A 16,985-nucleotide genomic window follows, 5' to 3' on the forward strand; every position below is an offset into this window, starting at 1 on the left:
TGACCAACAACCAGGGAGGGAGTATCTTTATCAGGAACATTTACAGCAGTTCAGATTTCAAATTTAATTATTTATCCCATGCACATCAAAACATGTCATTTGCTTTAATGAACAAGACAACCCAATAGAATGGAAAGCATTGCTGTCCACTCTGCCGCCAACATGGTATGCCCACAATGTCAACAGAACAAGACACGCAAAAAGAAACCCAGCAACAGCAAAACAAGCCCCTTTCCCACCTTTCCACTCACCCACTCCAGGCCCCCCAATTTCCAGTCCTTCCCCAAAAACTATGACATAGAAACATAGAAAATAGGTGAAGTAGGCCATTCGGCCCTTCAAGCCTGCGCCGCCATTTATTATGATCATGGCTGATCATCCAACTCAGAACCCTGCACCAGCCTTCCCTCCATACCCCCTGACCCCCATAGCCACAAGGGCCATATCTAACTCCCTCTTAAATATAGCCAATGAACTGGCCTCAACTGTTTCCTGTGGCAGAGAATTCCACAGATTCACCACTCTCTGTGTGAAGAAGTTTTTCCTCATCTCGGTCCTAAAAGGCTTCCCCTTTATCCTCAAACTGTGACCCCTCGTTCTGGACTTCCCCAACATCGGGAACAATCTTCCTGCATCTAGCCTGTCCAATCACTTTAGGATTTTATACGTTTCAATCAGATCCCCCCTCAATCTTCTAAATTCCAACGAGTACAAGCCCAGTTCATCCAGTCTTTCTTCATATGAAAGTCCTGCCATCCCAGGAATCAATCTGGTGAACCTTCTCTGTACTCCCTCTATGGCAAGGATGTCTTTCCTCAGATTAGGGGAACAAAACTGCACACAATACTCCAGGTGTGGTCTCACCAAGGCCTTGTACAATTGCAGTAGTACCTCCCTGCTCCTGTACTCGAATCCTCTCGCTATAAATGCCAGCATACCATTCGCCTTTTTCACCGCCTGCTGTACCTGCATGCCCACTTTCAATGACTGGTGTATAATGACACCCAGGTCTCGTTGCACCTCCCCTTTTCCTAATCAGCCACCATTCAGATAATAATCTGTTTTCCTATTTTTGCCACCAAAGTGGATAACTTCACATTTATCCACATTAAATTGCATCTGCCATGAATTTGCCCACTCACCCAACCTATCCAAGTTACTCTGCATCCTCTTAGCATCCTCCTCACAGCTAACACTGCCACCCAGCTTCGTGTCATCCGCAAACTTGGAGATGCTGCATTTAATTCCCTCATCCAAGTCATTAATATATATTGTAAACAACTGGGGTCCCAGCACTGAGCCTTGCGGTACCCCACTAGTCACCGCCTGCCATTCTGAAAAGGTCCCGTTTATTCCCACCCTTTGCTTCCTGTCTGCTAACCAATTCTCCATCCACATCAATACCTTACCCCCAATACCCTGTGCTTTAAGTTTGCACACTCATCTCCTGTGTGGGACCTTGTCAAAAGCCTTTTGAAAATCCAAATATACCACGTCCACTGGTTCTCCCCTATTCACTCTACTAGTTACATTCTCAAAAATTTCTATGAGATTCGTCAGACATGATTTTCCTTTCACAAATCCAAGCTGACTTTGTCCGATGATTTCACCGCTTTCCAAACATGCTGTTATCACATCTTTGATAACTGACTCCAGCAGTTTCCCCACCACCGACGTTAGGCTAACCGGTCTATAATTCCCCGGTTTCTCTCTCCCTCCTTTTTTACAAAGTGGGGTTACATTAGCCACCCTCCAATCCTCAGGAACTAGTCCAGAACCTAACGAGTTTTGAAAAATTATCACTAATGCATCCACTATTTCTTGGGCTACTTCCTTAAGCACTCTTAGGCTTCTAAGACATTAGGCTTCTAACCTTCAGACAAGCTAATCCAGGGATTTCGACCTTCAGGCCTTGACCTCCAAACTTAGCAACTTCTCTCTTCGATCTTTGGGCATTGACATACGGACTCAATGACATCTGAACTTGCCGACTTCTGGGTATGAACCCCAGGACTCACGATTATGGGACTTTAACCTCCAAGTCTTGAGCTCACATATACAGACCTCTGCCCCCAGGATTCACCAACCAGGGGTTCCTCAGCTGACTTGCCTCCTGCCCACACAGTCCTCCAACCCCAAGTCTTGCCAAAAGTGGTCCATCTTCAAAATATTCTTGGGAATAATTAGCGACAACCAAAAAATGCTGACCTTGCCACTAACACCCATATATAATAAAATGAACAAAAAAAATCTTCCACTGGAATTAGTAGATGACGAATTAGCTCATAACAATTTCATGCAACTCTATGTTTAGCTCTCTGATGTCAAAGGATGGAAAAAACAATTTTATTGTTAGCTGCTTTGCCAAAATTAAATTAATATAGTTGATTAGTTATATTTTTCCTGTTTTTGAAAGCAGTGATGCTGACTGCTCACCAACTCTGCTTACCAGTATACAAAGATGAAGTGACCTGAAAAACCTGTATGTCACACGGACATCTTTACCAATGGAGTAAATCTGTAAGGTGCATAAATGCACTTTAAAAAACATAGAGGGAACATCCAATAATAAAATTCTGCTGATAAAAGTTCAAAGCAAACTTATTATCAAAGAATATACAGTGGCATGCAAACGTTTAGGCACCCCGGTCAAAATTTCTGTTACTGTGAATAGTTAAGTGAGTAGAAGATGAACTGATCTCCAAAAGTCATAAAGCTAAAGATGAAACATTCTTTTCAACATTTTAAGCAAGATTAGTGTATTATTTTTGTTTTGTACAATTTTAGAGTGAAAAAAAGGAAAGGAGTACCCTAACAATCAGCAGCCATGGGCTCCTCTAAGCAGCTGCCTAGCACTCTGAAAATTAAAATAAATGATGCCCACAAAGCAGGAGAAGGCTATAATTAGATAGTAAAGCATTTTCAGTTAGCCGTTTCCTCCGTTCGTTATGCAATTAAGAAATGGTAGTTAACAGGAACAGTGGAAGGCAAGTTGAGGTCTGGAAGACCAAGTAAACTTTCCGAGAGAACTGCTCATAGGATTGCTAGAAAGGCAAATCAAACCCCCGTTTGACTGCAAAAGACCTTCAGGAAGATTTAGCAGACTCTGGAGTGGTGGTGCACTGTTCTACTGTGTAGCAACACCTGCACAAATATGACCTTCATGGAAGAGTCATCAGAAGAAAACCTTTTCTGCGCCCTCACCACAAAATTCAGCGTCAGAAGCTTCCAAAGGAACATCTAAACAAGCCTGATGCATTTTGGAAACAAGTCCTGTGGACTGATGAAGTTAAAATAGAACTTTTTGGCCACAAATGAGCAAAGGTATGTTTAGAGAAAAAAGGGTGCAGAATTTCTTGAAAATAACACCTCTCCAACTGTTAAGCACGGGGGTGGATCGATGATGCTTTGGGCTTGTGTTGCAGCCAGTGGCACAGGGAACGTTTCACTGATAGGGGGAAGAATGAATTTAATTAAATACCAGCAAATTCTGGAAACAAACATCACACCATCTGTAAAAAAGCTGAAGATGAAAAGAGGATGGCTTCTACAACAGGATAATGATCCTAAACACACCTCAAAATCCACAATGAACTACCTCAAGAGGTGCAAGCTGAAGGTTTTGCCATGGCCCTCACAGTCCCCTGACCTAAACATCATCAGAAATCTGTGGATAGACCTCAAAAGAGCAGTGCATACAAGACGGCCCAAGAATCTCACAAAACTAGAAGCCTTCTGCAAGGAAGAATGGGCGAAAATCCCCCAAATGAGAACCAAAAGACTCTCAGCTGGCTACAGAAAATGTTTATAAGCTGTGATACTTGCCAAAGGAGGTGCTGACCATGCCGGGTGCCCAAACTTTTGCTTTGGGCCCTTTTCCTTTTTTGTTATTTTGAAACTGTAAAAGATGGAAATAAAAAAGTTTTCTTGCTTAAAATATTAAAGAAATGTGTCATGTTTAACTTTATGTCTGTTGGAAATCAGGTCATCTTTTACTCGCTTAGCTATTCACAGTAACAGAAATTTTGACCGAGGTGCCCAAACTTTTGCATGCCACTGTACATGTCACCATGTAGAATCCAGAGATTCATTTTCTTGCGGTAATACTCAATAATTCCAATAGAATCAATGAAAGACCACAGCAATAGGGCAGACAACCAGTATGCAAAAGACATCAAACTGCAAATATAAAAACAAAGAAATACAAGAAAGAAAGAAAGAAATACCTTCTTCCCCATGGCAGCAGCAAGAAGAGAGCATGTCCTGGGTGGTGGGTCCTGCTGTCCCCAGTATCAACCATGACTTACCTAGTAGCACACACTCCTGGGCTATAGTCTGGAACGTAGACACTCTCCAAGGTCTGGAGCACAAATATTCTAAACTGATATTCCAGTGCAGTATTAAATACATGTCAAACTATGACAGGGATGGCAGCATTCTGAATATTTGTAAGATAGAAGCTACATTGATCTTTGAAGATGGACATGTTCCTTCTTCCCCAATCCAAATCAACTATTAAAGTAGAGATGAAGTGGCAGCATGTCGAACAAAAGCAAAGAGATATCCTGGTTAATATTTTGCTATCAATCATCACTGAAAAATATATCAACTTGGTCTCTTCTAAAACTTTGCTTATACAGTACTGTGCAAATGTTTTAAGACACACTAGATTTTTTTAAAATATAAATTTAGTTTTAGAAGTTTACTTTTTGTCTTCTGTACTTGTGTGTTAATCATGACTGACGAATCTCATAGAATTTTTTGAGGATGTAACTAGTAGAGTGGATAGGGGAGAACCAGTGGATGTGGTATATTTGGATTTTCAAAAGGCTTTTGACAAGGTCCCACACAGGAGATGAGTGTGCAAACTTAAAGCACACGGTATTGGGGGTAAGGTATTGGTGTGGGTGGAGAATTGGTTAGCAGACAGGAAGCAAAGAGTGGGAATAAACGGGACCTTTTCAGAATGGCAGGCGGTGACTAGTGGGGTACCGCAAGGCTCAGTGCTGGGACCCCAGTTGTGCACAATATATATTAATGACTTGGATGAGGGAATTAAATGCAGCATCTCCAAGTTTGCGGATGACACGAAGCTGGGGGCAGTGTTAGCTGTGAGGAGGATGCTAAGAGGATGCAGGATGACTTGGATAGGTTGGGTGAGTGGGCAAATTCATGGCAGATGCAATTTAATGTGGATAAATGTGAAGTTATCCACTTTGGTGGCAAAAATAGGAAAACAGATTATTGTCTGAATGGTGGCCGATTAGGAAAAGGGGAGGTGCAACGAGACCTGGGTATCATTTGTTACGAGAATACACATAAAATTAAGATGTTTGCTGGCCTGGGCTAGCATCAGTGGCATCAGCAGTTGGTCTGCCACCTGCCCTCAGGGGAAGGAGAGATAAGGAACAATGGAGCAGCGTCTGGAGATGTGTAATGAAGGGATGTGGGAGAGAGAGCTGTCTGGAGCGGCTCCCCCCTTTGAACCCTGAACTGTTTGAAGTGATGGACAGGCGATACCCCAGCAGGGGGATAAAAAGGGACAGGTTCGCTAAGACAGGGACACACGCCACCCGAGGTAACGAGACCCTGGAAGCGGTGCGCCTCTCACGAGTGGGTGAGAAGTGCCAGACAACGACAAGGGTGGAAAGGTACGATCAGCGGGAACCCGGTGTGTGTCCGCCCTTGCCTGGGTGCCGGGTTCACTGCAGAGGATCGACCGCATCTGGAGGAGGGGTCACAGTCGGTGACCTCAGGTGACATCACCAAGGACCCGCCCAAAAGCTGTTTGTGAGCCATCTCGCTGGTCTGTGAGCCATCTCGCTGGTCTGTGAGCCATCTCGCTGGTCTGTGAGTGAAGCAGTGTTCTGAATGATCAGTTGTTCCTATTCTATCTCTCTCTCCCCCCACGTTGCCCATCGCCATGGCAACGATTACTGCGAACTACTAACTGGACTGAACTTTGAGTCATTTTGAAATTGGTCATTTTACCCCTAGACAACGATAGAGCTTGACTGATGCTGTTATCTTACTTCTGTGCACATGTGTGTTTATCATCACTGAACTGTTGCATTTATTATCCTTTCGATTACTGTGTTGCTTGTTTCTTTAATAAAACTTTCTTAGTTCTAGTACTCCAGACTCCAACTGAGTGATCCATTTCTGCTGGTTTGGCAACCCAGTTACGGGGTACGTAACACATTATACACCAGTCATTGAAAGTGGGCATGCAGGTACAGCAGGCAGTGAAAAAGGCGAATGGTATGCTGGCATTTAGAGTGAGAGGATTCGAGTACAGGAGCAGGGAGGTACTACTGCAGTTGTACAAGGCCTTGGTGAGACCACACCTGGAGTATTGTGTGCAGTTTTGGGCCCCTAATCTGAGGAAAGACATCCTTGCCATAGAGGGAGTACAAAGAAGGTTCACCAGATTGATTCCTGGGATGGCAGGACTTTCATATGAAGAAAGACTGAATGAACTGGGCTTGTACTCGTTGGAATTTAGAAGATTGAGGGGGGATCTGATTGAAACGTATAAAATCCTAAAGGGATTGGACAGGCTAGATGCAGGAAGATTGTTCCCAATGTTGGGGAAGTCCAGAACAAGGGGCCACAGTCTGAGGATAGAGGGGAAGCCTTTTAGGACCGAGATGAGGAAAAACTTCTTCACACAGAGAGTGGTGAATCTGTGCCACAGGAAACAGTTGAGGCCAGTTCATTGGCTATATTTAAGAGGGAGTTAGATATGGCCCTTGTGGCTACGGGGGTCAGGGGGTATGGAGGGAAGGCTGGGGTGGGGTTTTGAGTTGGATGATCAGCCATGATCATAATAAATGGCGGTGCAGGCTTGAAGGGCCGAATGGCCTACTCCTGCACCTATTTTCTATGTTTCTATGTTAGTAGATGAGAGAAAATTTTAGATTTTCAAGCATTCATTTTCCAAAAGAATGTTAGAGAAAATTTTGTATTTTGTTAAAGAAAGTAACATATTTAATAACATATGACTTTTCAAATAAAAACTTATTACTTTGTCAGTATATAGCCCAGTGCGTGATCAAACGACGACAACAAACAGGTGCTAATGATCAATGACATGAGTTGAATGAACTAAACTGATTAACTAAAACATAAACAGGTACAGAAGGAATCAAACTGTACAAAAGGCAACCAAACTAAAAAGGTGAGAGTGTTGCAGATGTGCCAGTTAGACCTCCAAATCATCAATTCTTACACCATGGCAAGAGTGAGCATGGCAACAAGACACAAGGTAGTCATCTCACATAGCAAGGTCTCTCCCAAGCAGAAATTTGGCAGCAGACAGCAGTTTAAGAAGTGCTGTCCAAGCTCTTCTGAAGAAGCACAAAGGAACAGGCATGGTTGAGGAACAGAAATGCAGTGGACGGCCATGGAAACTGAGGGTAGAAGACAACAGATACTTCCCTGCAGAACTCTGGGCATCTTCTGCTGCCTGAGAACTCAGTTCAAGCCACACTTCCCACTTGAAGTGAAGCAGTTCATGGAACTAAATGCTGCCTGCCATAACCAGGGGATGAGCTACATACTGTCATTTGCTCTTGAGATTGTAGGAAAAGAACCTTTAGTAAACTAATTTTTTTTTAAATGAGACATAATGCAGAATAGGTCCTTCTGGTCATACCAGCTGCGCCGCCCAGCAACCTCCAATTTAACCCTAGCCTAATCACAGGGCTATTTACAATGACCAATTAACCCACCAACTGGAATTTTGGACTGTGGGAGGAAAGCTGCAGCACCTGGAAGAAACCCATGCAGTCACAAGGAGAGTGTAAAAACTCCTTGCACACAGCAGTGGGAATTGAATCTGGGTCACCAGTACTGTAAAGCATTGCGCTAACCATTACACAAACATGCCACCCCAGATGTGGAAATGGAGTTATTTTGTTTTGCAATAATCAAGTGATTATTTTAAAAGTTTTAACTGTTTCATTGTTTAGCAAGTCAGTGCACATAAACAATACGACTAGCCTTCTATATCAGTGTAAAACAAACAGGTGCGTGTTTCTTCAGAAACTCACAGATGCCCAGAATAGGGAAATCCCAGCCTCTCAGTTGGATCAGGAATATGACTGTATTCAATTCTTGGAACTTTCCTGGGAAGGAATGGTTAACAAGTACTGCTGCTTCCAAAAGCTAAAAACTGCAGATACTAGATAATTCAAATGAAAGAGGTACTGAAAATATTCAGAAGCATTTGGCTTTAACATTTCTATGTTCTAATGAATGGTTTATTGACCCAAAATGTCAGCTGTTTCTCTCCTTGTGGATGTTACTTGGCCTGTTGAACATTTTAATTTTTCTTGTGTTTAATTTTCTGCTTCTAGATCATTATGCAAGAATCCTTGCCAGAAATGTCCACATGGACATCACAGAATTGGTATTGGAATGGTTGTTATGAGTGACATCTATTGGGGACCGGAACGCTACCACCGGGGAACCACACCCTAGGAAAGTAGGGGTCATCAGAAAAATATACAAACCTTGAAGGTGACACCCATCATTACCTGATTATTATATAGTAAACTAATCATGCTTCATGCTATTTCAAATACAATTTCAGTTCCTTGATGGAACTACTGCCTTATAATCACCCTTATTGCAACTTTCATTTTAAAACAAAACCCTTGGAAAACATGGGGACATCAAGAATAATACTTAGAAACAGGAAAAACACAAACGTCACACTCACGCCTTGGAAACCAGTTTAATAAACTCCTACTGCAACAGACATTCAACAACAACAAACCAAAGTTCTTATCTGCAAGACTAAATTCACCATAAGGAGATAAAGTAAAGGACAACACCCAAGTTTTAACCACTACAATCAAACTAAAGGCAATTAGAAAGGTGAACAAAAAGTTGTAGAAACTACCTGTGAAGGAAGAAATTGCTTTCACAGGTAAGTTGCTCCATTTCTAGTGAGACAACGCAGGAACAGATCCTTTGGCTCAGAGACTATGCTGACCATCAAGCACCTAATTGCACTAATTCAATTTTATTTTCTCCACATTCCCATCATTTCTCCCCCAGATTCTATCACTACCCCTACCTATTCACTAAACTTTAAGTACCTGGAGGAAAACAACAGTCACAAGGAAATGGTGCAAAATCTACTCAAAGTCAGGATTGGACCAGATCACCGAAGCTGGGAAGAAACAACTCTGTTAGCTGCCAAATTACTAGATTAGGAAGGAATTGTTTAACTAGGATGGGTTTTACCAATTTCCAAATGGAAAGGACAATAATGATAAAAGGTGGGATGACTCCCTATATTAATAAAAGTAGTAGAAATTGGAAAAAGTTGATCAATACTTCAGAAATAATTAATGGTACTTGAAACAGAAAAAAATTAAAAGTTTTGAAAAACATACAGTGGAATTCCAATAGCCAACGCTCAGAGGACTTACAAAAGGTTCTACCAGCAAATTTTCTGGACAACTGGACAATATTACTATAAATACCCCATCAATGTTTTAATTATTTTTCCAGTGAACCCAGAAAGTTTAAAGGAAGTACAGAAAATAGAAACATGAGGAATTCTGCAGATGCTGGAAATTCAAGCAACACAACTCAGCTGAGACCCGAAACATCGACTGTACCTCTTCCGAGAGATGCTGCCTGGCCTGTTGCGTTCACCAGCAACTTTGAGTTGTGTTGCACAGAAAATAGAATCTGAGGCTCAAAGGAGAATGGGAAATAGGACTCTAGAAAGCTTGATACAGATCCACTGGTATTTTTCAACAAGTGGATATTGAATTACTAGATGAATAGAATTAAAAGCAAAGGTTGAGTTAACTGTGGCCTAAAATCATATATGTGGTACTGTAAACGTAACTTTGCTGGATCAAATAATGACAGCACAAAAAGATCGTTACTTATCTTTTCACCCGTTTATTTCTTCGAGCTCAGCGAGTGAACTTGGACCCGACATCAGGGAGAGAATCTTTCTCATCTCCCCGGCGGTTCTACAAGTTCACCGCCTGATGTCAGAATTGTCAGAAGTTATAAGGCCACCGAGACAAAAGAACAATCAATTTGATAAGTATTCCAGCCAAGTCAGTGGACTATTGATACGAAAGTACAATCAATTTGCTAAACACTCCAGCCACCTTGATTAAAGAAAGGAATCTCCTACCTGGTTTGCTGGAGCCACAACTTAATGACAAACATAAGAACATCCGTCAAATGTATGCTTTAATTAAGAAAGGAATGTTCTGTCTAATTTCCATCAGGTACTGCTTTTTGTCAAAATCAAAAAGTACGAAAAGCCCAGAGACACCTTATGTGGATCTGGGCGAACTTTAACCCTCATCTTGCTCCAAAGAAAGCAGCTGTGAGACATTATCCAAACACACTGGAGTCACAGACATAGTCATTCATTGTTTACAGGGATCTGAGAATCGCCCATTCCCTTTAACTTTATCAGTACAAGGAAGCGAGTGAATGAACTGCAAGTGAAAATTCAATTTGTGGATGTGGATTCATAACCACTATTGAGAAAGGGTTGCAAGACCCACTGGAATCTGAACATCAGTTGTAAAGATCAGAAGTTATAGGATCCATGGTAGAACAAGAAACTGAAAATCATTTCTATGATACAAACAGAGGCAACCAGGGAACAAAGACTACATGGGAAAAATTAAAAGGATTTAGAATAAAGGCAGAAATGCTGGAAGAACTCAGCCAGTTAGACAGCATCTAGCATCTGTAGAAAGAAACCAGTCTATGTTTAGGTCAGCGACCATTTCTTAGAAGTCAAGTCAATTTTAAAAGTTTGTGGAACAGCTCACATTCCTAATCCACCCCTACTCCTCTGGTAATGCAGCTTGCAACCTCAATGCACTAATATAGGGATTAGACAAGCATATCCAATGCATTCCATTTAACTGGGCCATTGGTTAATCAGGGAAGTTGCTTATTTGGGACAACCCTTAAAAAACAAACACTAATTGAGAAAATAGCTGGGATTTCCTTCGCTTATTTTTGACACTATACTGCTTAACTGGGACAGGAGACTGTTGCCACTCAGTTTTTAAACTAGCATCAGTCAACGTGCACTTGTGTAGCTGTTAGACACTATACTGTGCTAAAAGAGAACAGTTTTGCTCACTGTAGTTTCAAGCATTCTGGGTTGGAGATGCCAGAAACGGCAGGGAGTGAAAATGAAACAATTTTACTACTTCAACAAGCTGAGAGCTAAGAATAACTTGAAGACACTGACAATCATCTTGAATGATACCTTTGGTCTTCACTAGACACTCAGCTCTCATCTATGGCTCCAAGTAGTTGCTTGCATGCTACAGCAACCACACCTCGATGCACCACTTCAACAGGTAATTTAAACCAAGTGAGGATAGCCAGTCAGTTTCATACCCCGGTGAGATAAGGATATGCCTGACCTGGCATACAAAGTCATCTCTGGCAGACTGGGCAAATGTAATCTACGATGAGATCCATTGTAGGAAGGTGGTTCTACAAAGCTATGTGGAAAGCGAAGGGTATGATGGGGCACAGAAGTAGTCATGGTAACTATTCCAACCAGGACTCCAGTTGTGACATCTGCTCATACAACCGGACCCGGACTTCCGAGGTTGAGACAGTGGAATTGCTCCAGCGCAGTGGTTCTTCCTCTTTAAAGCTCTCCCGCATGGGTTTTCTGTCATGGGGGATGTATAGGACAACCATCAGTAATACTGGTAGTGTTCTAATTCATTCTGTATTTAATTTAAATGCATAATTTGTTACTCAGTTAAATGGAATTTTGTCTTTTTCTGAATTGACATACAGTGCAGAATAGTCCCTTCCACCCCTTTGAGTCGCGCTGAACAGCAATCCCCCAATTTAGTCCAGCTTAATCACGGAACAAAGTACAATAACCAATTAACCTACCAACTGGTACATCTTTGGAACGTTGGAGGAAACTGGAGCACCCAGAGGAAACATGTGCAGTAATAAGGAGAACATACAAACTTCTTACAGGCAGCAGTGGGATACCTTTATACCTTTTTAACTATTTCCATGAAACCGGCTAACAGGGAAGCCACTTACATAGACCAAAATGTACCAAAATGTACCAGTGAGTCCCAATTAATCGGAATGCACTGCAGTAAGAATATAATTGTCTGAATGAGTATATTCCACATAGATTGGAATCAATATAACTTTCTGTTATATTGTCTTAGAATGCATAAGAGGACAGGCCACGTTATATTTATTAATGCACAATGAGCCAGATTTAGCACTTAAACATTGTACAACAGAGACAGTATTACACAATGGACATCAAGATTGAATGAAAGAGAGAAATTCAAAACAGTTATTAAAATTCTGGCGGCACAGGTGCATGCAGATGCTGGAATCTAGAGCAAAATAAAAATATATGAACATTGTATGTTCCAGTTTTAGATAACTCACTTTGTTTTCCATTCTCACCCATCTGGCCTGGGTCTCTCTCCCTATGTTCACCTTTTCCATCTCCCCCTCCCCACCGCCATTACCCAGACTCATCACTCTCCCTACTCAGTTCCATCTGCCCATCACCCACATAGCATCTACCTGTGTTTCTTCACACTTGATTTACCTCAGGGAACCCCTCACCCACTTTGCTCCTGCCTTTCATTCCTCCCTTATCTGGTTCTACTTATTATTTACCAGGCTATGTCTACGCTTCCCCCTCCCACCTGACTGCATTTTTTCTTCTCATCCATTACTTGCCTTTCTCTCAGCACTACACCCTCCCAAATGATGCTGCATCATGCTCCTCATTTGATTCCACCTACAAGCTCCTGGCGCACCCCCCTCCTCAACTTCTACATACTGGCCATCCTCTCTCTACACACTCAGTCCTGATGCAGGGTCTCAACCCAAAGGGGTGACAATTTGCCTTAAAATTCTCAACTTGGGCATGACCCGTAAAACAGACTGAAACTGAGACTGTCCATAGACAACTAGGCAAATCATTGGGCAAGTGTTGAAAAATGTGAAATAAAAAGGTTTGAGCTTTAATTATTGTGAAATCTAATAGTCTGAAATAGTCCAGCACTACTGAAGTTCCAGGTTATCAGAGTTTTACTACACTTAACTAGCAAACTGCAACAATCAGAAACTTCTAATTTATCTCCCAGTCTGCACTAAATCTACTCTCAACTGTAACAGCAGGTGGAATTTTACAATCAAGATCAGTGGTGCAAGCTTCCAGGAGGGAGGAGCGAGATTGCATTAGAACGCCACTCAGTAAGTGTACACTAACTCTGGCCATTAGTCATTGCTTTGGAAAGTGTAATGTCTCTGAATATTGATTGAAGGAACAATTAATGATACATGTAAAGTAATGCCAAGGCAAAGTACAAATATCCAAACAAGTGAATAACTCCCAAGAAAGAGTCAGAATATTAATAGGTGGGAGAGGAAAGACAATAAACCCTAGATTTACCATTTAAATGTTACATAGAACTGTATTAATTACATTAAATTAATATCGACCAACTTATTCCCAGTTTGAAAATCCTCCAAAAGAATTAGTTCAAATACAAAAATCACAGAATTATATTTAAATATCATTTTCAGCTTTAACAAAATTATTTGCAATATAACCTCACATTCTTTTCAACAACATTTATTTAAAACAAACACATTAAAAGTAAACAGTTGCTGGATCACATCCAAACAACTCCAATGTTACATGCTTCTGCAACACAGAATCTTTTAAAAAGATTACTGTGAATTTTCAATAGCGAGCATTTTAGCAAACAGAGGCATGTGCTGCAAATTCAAAACAGTCAGCTTAGATGACTACCACCTCCAACCTGAACAAGATTTTTTTTTAAACAGAACAGTTATCTGAATTTATGCATTAATACAGTGACTAAATTTAAACATTAGCAATTGGAGTATCAAACAAAGTCAGGAAACATCTTAAAGAAACCATTCAAGAAAAGTAGCAGACCTCTTATCTTTCTCGATCCTTTTCCTGCATTCAGTTACATCAAGGCTGATGTACAGCATAATCCCATTTAACAGCCTTGATTGCATTTCCTTCAACATGCCTGCCCAACAAAATCTTATTAATCTCAATTTTGAAATCCTGACCTCAAGATATCTATGCACAAATGATCCAGAGTGTCAGGATTATACAGCACAGCTCCATCACAGGCACCAGCCTCTCCAGCATCGAATGAATCTTCAAAAGATGATGCCTCAAAAAGGTATCATCCATCATTAAGGATCCCCAACACGCAAGACATGCGCTCTTCTCATTACTACACCTAAGAAGAGGTACAAGAGCCTGGAGACACACTCAACATTTTATCAATAGTTCCTGCCTCGCTGCCATCAAACTTCTGAATGGAGAAAGAACAAACCCATGAATACTATCTCACTATTTTTGCACTACACATGTACACATATTTATCACTGACATATGTCATGAAATTACTATAAATGAGAGTAAGGTAATATACGTATGTGTACATATATATGTACACATAAACACATTTACATATACACAATTATTAAATATCTTAGTGTCATTTTTAGTAATTTCATGACACGTCAGCGATATTAAACCTGATTCTGAACCATTCAGCATTCCATATCCACTCTGACCTTTTTTCCCCTATCAACACTGCTACCCATTTGTCCACTTAGGACCATTTACTTTATATAACTGCAAGTATGTAATTCTGGCAAAAGTTTATTTGAAATAGTATGTCTGTTTCATTATCCCACATACACTCTTTAGATTGCTATGTCTAGCATTTTACTGCACAACTGCTTGGCTTACTCACACAGGTTCAATAAGCCCCGTAAAGGACCTAGCACCTTTTCCAAAACTTGCTTTGCAGCAAATCGCAAGAGCAAGTATAAAAAAACAACATGCATCGTATGCTTGCCAGCTGCAGGTAATTCCATCTTAATTTTTTTTTGAGGCAGGTACAAATACATTTGAGTAAGTGCATGAGTTTAAGTGGACATGATACACATACTGGAAAATGGGACAAGCTTTGGTTCACCATGACTGGCAAAGTTGAATTGAGCCAAAAGGCCTCTTTTCATGCTGTATCACTATGATTATGACCAACTCAGTTAGCAGAATTAATACACTACAAGAAGCTTCACTTTCAAATTAGAAATTTTAACTGTTTGTTTTCATTAACCAGGGCAAGTTTTAAGATGCCGAACTTTTGAAGACTAACATTTTCAGTTTTAATTGAAAAATCTAAGTTTACCAGGTTTTGGACAGAGGTGGGGTCGCAGTCCTAGAAAATATACATATCATAATTTTCTGTAATTTGAAGCCATATCAAAAGTGTATGAATCAAGAATTGTTCTTTAAACATTTTTTTTCTAATTATTTGTTCAAGGAAATTTATTATCAAAGTACATATATATCACCATATGTCCCTGAGATTCAATTTCCTGCAGACATACTCAGTAAGTCTAAGAACCATAGTATCAATGAAAGACCACAACTTCCGCGAGATTGATTTAATTCCATCTCAATGCTGTTGGAAGTAATGTGAGTTTCTGTTACCTAAAGGTTATAATAGTGGTGTGGGGGGAAGAGCCTGTAATTTCAAAACCCATAATAAACAATAAACACAAGTCCTCATTTCAAAGTTCAGAAAGTTCAATAAAAATCCAAGGACAATGGCTATTCACGTGTGCCAACAATACAGAAATGGATATAATCATAAAATGACCACACAGAACACTGAGGCTGTCTACAAAAAGGGTCAGAGCCGTCTCTATTGCCTGAGGAGACTGAGGTCCTTTAACATCTGCCAGGTGATGCTGAGGATGTTCTACGAGTCTGTGGTGGCCAGTGCTATCATGTTTGCTGTTGTGTGCTGGGGCAGCAGGCTGAGGGTAGCAGACACCAACAGAATCAACAAACTCATTCATAAGGCCAGTGATGTTGTGGGGATGGAACTGGACTCTCTCATGGTGGTGTCTGAAAAGAGGATGCTGTCTAAGTTGCATACCATCTTGGTCAATGTCTCCCATCCACTACATAATGTACTGGGTGGGCACAGGAGTACGTTCAGCCAGAGACTCATTCCTCTGAGATGCAGCACAGAGCATCATAGGAAGTCATTCCTGCCTGTGGCCATTGAACTTTACAACTCCTCCCTTGGAGGGTCAGACACCCTGAGCCAATAGGCTGGTCCTGGACTTATTTCATAATTTACTGGCATAATTTACATATTACTATTTAACTATTTATTACTATTTTTCTATTACTATTCTATTACTATTTATTATTTCCATGGCTATTACTATTTACTAACAGTAGTATTACTATTACTATTTCTATTACTATTTATTATTTATGGTGTAATGTAACGAAAACCAATTTCCCCCAGGATCAATAAAGTATGACTACGTCTATGACTATTGACAGTCTACTTCTTTCAAGTCTACCCATAACAGCACTACTATGGGGAAATTCAACTAGACTCACGCCTCTGTCCTTCTCCACAGCCTTGCAAATTCTTTCTCATCAGATACTAATCCAAATCCCTCCTGATCAGTGCAAATGAATCTACCACCATAAGCAGTGCATTGTAGACCCGAACTACTTCACTGTAAGTCATAGTCATACTTTACTGATCCCGGGGGAAATTGGTTTTCGTTACAGTTGCACCATAAATACTAAATAGCAATAGAACCACAAATAGTTAAATAATAATATGTAAATATGCCAGTAAATTATGAAATAAATCCAGGACCAGCCTATTGACTCAGGGTGTCTGACCCTCCGAGGGAGGAGTTGTAAAGTTTGATGGCCACAGGCAGGAATGACTTCCTATGACGCTCTGTGTTGCATCTCGGTGGAATGAGTCTCTGGCTGAATGTACTCCTGTGCCCACCCAGTACATTATGCAGTGGATGGGAGACATTGACCAAGATGGCATGCAACTTGGACAGCATCCTCTTTTCAGACACCA

General features: G+C 40.9%; 1 protein-coding gene across 3 annotated transcripts in view; it reads right to left on the minus strand.

Moving 5' to 3' along the window:
* Positions 1 to 16,985, minus strand: part of LOC134355032 (serine/threonine-protein kinase N2-like) — a 160,186-nt gene that overhangs the window by 97,901 nt on the left and 45,300 nt on the right. Inside the window, exon 2 of one of the 3 annotated variants that reach the window (XM_063064695.1) lies at positions 3,826 to 3,898. The exons of the other annotated variants lie outside the window; for them this stretch is intronic. The gene's annotated coding sequence lies outside the window, so the exon portion shown is untranslated. The remainder of the gene's footprint in view (positions 1 to 3,825; positions 3,899 to 16,985) is intronic. 3 annotated transcript variants of the gene reach the window in all.

The sequence above is a fragment of the Mobula hypostoma genome, chromosome 12, assembly GCF_963921235.1.
Source record: "Mobula hypostoma chromosome 12, sMobHyp1.1, whole genome shotgun sequence".
Lineage (NCBI taxonomy): Eukaryota > Metazoa > Chordata > Chondrichthyes > Myliobatiformes > Myliobatidae > Mobula > Mobula hypostoma.